The following is a 3,065-nucleotide window of genomic DNA, read 5'->3' on the forward strand; positions in this document are numbered from 1 at the left end:
TCCGGTAGATCGCCTCATCGTTGTTGTTGATGAGACCCACCACAGTCGTGTCGTCTGCAAACTTAATGAAGAGGTTGGAGCAGGATGCGGGAGTGCAGTCGTGGGTCAGCAGAGTGAAGAGGAGGGGGCTCAGCACACTTCCTTGCATCGGCCCCGTGTTCATCCTCATGGTGCTGGAGGTATTTCTGCATACCCGAACTGCCTGTAGTCTCCCCGTCAGGAAGTCCAGCAGCCAGTTACACATGGAAGTGTTGAGCCCCAGGTGGTCCAGTTTGTGTTTAGCAAATTGGTTCTATAACAGGCGGATCTCCTTGAGATCCATCCATCCGTTATCGGAACCGCCGCTTCAAACCATTGTCTAATTTCAAAAGAAAGGAAAAAAAGGGATGCGTTAATCCTGCAGACACAACTTTCAGTCTCTAGTGCTGGATCTTCTAAAATGTTGCCAGTGACTGTTAGGTCCCATCTTCACAAAAGAGAAGTGGGAGACAGTTCCCTGATAAGACAGAGTGAAAAAAAGAAACACACAAAACCCAACCTCAAGTCTGACACTCAGTCAAATTGACACATTTGTCATTATGATAAACTTTTTTCACCGGTCTTTCAATCACATTTGATTTTGACTTTATGCAGGCAGATAAACTACAGCAACCTCTCTGGGTCGATCGTTTTGCCAAAAAACACCTTTTTACCTTTTTATTGTCATAGCCTAAAGTTCCAATTGACCTTGAGTATTAAATATAAACAACCATGCGAAAATTCAAAGTTTAAACATGACAATCAATATTAAACGTTTTGTCTTTGTCTTCTTGTGTCTTGAAGACGTCAGTGAAGATTTTGGTCCTGGAAAGCTGGATCCAGAGTCCAACCACATTAAGGAGGAAGTGGAAGATGAAGAGCTCCCCTGCATTCAAGAAAAAGAGGATCCAGACCCTCTTCTCATTAAAAAGGAGGAAGAGCACACTCACATCAAAGAGGAGCAGGAAGAGCACCTCCTCACCAAGGATGGAGAAGAAGAGCCTCCCTACATCAAAGAGGAGGAGAAGGAGTCTATTTTCAAGTTGCCATTGACTGGTGGCCCTTTGAAGAGTGAAGATGCTGGTCAAAATGAAGCATGCGGAGGGGTGGGTCCTCCATGCGGCACCATCTCAAATCAACACGTGACATCAGAATGTGATGGAGGATCACAAGCAGATGACCTCTTACCACCACCGTCAGGTGGTGATGACATAACGCAACATTCTACTGAGACCGGTGATGAACCGTCTGAAGGTGATCTGACATGTGAAAGTGACAAACCCTGGAAATGTTCCCACTGCGGGAAGTTATGCTTATGAGTGCAGTTTGAAGAGGCATATGTTTAGCCACACTGGTGAGAAACCTTTTTCGTGCTCAGTTTGTGGCCAGACATTCTCCCAGAAGGGGACCTTAAAAATACACACAAGAACTCACACTGGTGAGAAACCTTTTGCCTGCTCAGTTTGTGGCCAAAAATTCTCTCAGAAGGCACACTTAACAGTCCACACAAGAACCCACACTGGTGAGAAACCTTTTACCTGCACAGACTGTGGTCAAGTATTCTCTATGAAAGCAAGGTTAATTCGGCACACAAGAACCCACACAGGTGAGAAATCTTTTGCCTGCACATCTTGTGGTCAAAGATTTTCAGATAAGGGATCCTTAAGACATCACAGAAGAACCCACGCTGGTGAGAAGCCTTTTTCCTGCACAGACTGTGGCCGAACATTCTCTCACAAGGTTACGTTAAAACGTCATAAAAGAAGGCACGCTAGTGAGAAACCTTTTGCCTGCTCATTTTGTAGCCAAAGATTTTCAGAGCAGACATCTTTGAGAAATCATACAAGAACCCACACTAGTGAGAAGACTTTCCTGCACAGTTTGTGGTCAAAGATTCTTTCAAAAGGCATACTTAAAAATACACACAAGAACCCACACCGGTAAGAAACCATTTTCCTGCTCAATTTGTCATTTTGTAGCCAAAGATTTTCAGAGCAGACATCTTTGAGAAATCATACAAGAACCCACACTAGTGAGAAGACTTTCCTGCACAGTTTGTGGTCAAAGATTCTTTCAAAAGGCATACTTAAAAATACACACAAGAACCCACACCGGTAAGAAACCATTTTCCTACTCAATTTGTGGTCAAAGCTTCTCATGAAAGTATCAGGTTAAGAATCACAAGTGCATTGGTGAGGTGAGCCATCATCTATGAAGTTTTGGCTTCTCATGGTTTAATCAATTCATGCTCTAAGAGTGACTGAATTCGAAGGTGCAGCGAATTGAAAACCAACAAAGTTTTGCCCAAAATGTGTTAGTTTTGAAATTTGGTTTTACCTCAGTCAGTTTTCAGATTGTGTTTGTATTTGTACATTTTTATTTTTCAAGCATATTTTTGTTTTGTTTCTTTGGATATTATTTGATTTGAAAGTGTTTAAAAAAGGTTCTGCTGTGGATGGAGTGATAGTGAATGGATTTTCATTTTGACGCTTTCGTATTGCTTTATTGCAATTTTTCATAGTTTCACAAAAGGCTTGCTTTTGTGGCAGGGCTGCCTCATATAATCATAGTTCAGGTAAAAGTTTAAAATGTTTGACTTCAAGTAATGATGTGTTTCTGTTCTGTGTTTTTCGTCTCAGTGAGGATTTGTTTGTGGTGAGTAGTGTGCGTGAGGAAGTGCTTTGTTCAATGTTTGTCAAATAAAAGCACCGATAGTCATAGACTAACTTGGATGGAAAACTGCATTTGTGATCCTGAATATATATTTTTTTATTTTGTTATGAAATGTGTTATGTAACTATATGTATTTCTCATTGGTTTCATGTTCTTCTTTCTTACTCTGCTTTACTCTGCCAGATTACGGAGCCCCTGAGGGGACATAGAAGGGAAAAAAAAACCCCAAAAACTTTGCATTCCCTCGCAAAGTTTTGCGTTCCCTCGCAAAGTTTTGCAAGATCTTGCAATCTTTGCTTTTAAATACGCGTTGACGTACTTCATCGTCATCGTCTGAATAACCGAAAACAACAAAAATGGAGGGTTTTCACCCG

General features: G+C 41.6%; 1 long non-coding RNA gene across 1 annotated transcript; it reads left to right on the forward strand.

The window, feature by feature from the left end:
- The first annotated feature begins 1,329 nt into the window (after window positions 1–1,329).
- LOC109518158 (uncharacterized) lies at window positions 1,330–1,682 on the forward strand. Its single transcript, XR_002168681.1, has 2 exons — window positions 1,330–1,456; window positions 1,625–1,682. It is a non-coding gene; the product is annotated as an uncharacterized LOC109518158 (long non-coding RNA).
- The last annotated feature ends 1,383 nt before the right edge of the window (window positions 1,683–3,065 follow it).

The sequence above is a fragment of the Hippocampus comes genome, unplaced genomic scaffold (assembly GCF_001891065.2).
Source record: "Hippocampus comes isolate QL1 unplaced genomic scaffold, H_comes_QL1_v1.1 scaffold455, whole genome shotgun sequence".
NCBI classification, from domain to species: domain Eukaryota; kingdom Metazoa; phylum Chordata; class Actinopteri; order Syngnathiformes; family Syngnathidae; genus Hippocampus; species Hippocampus comes.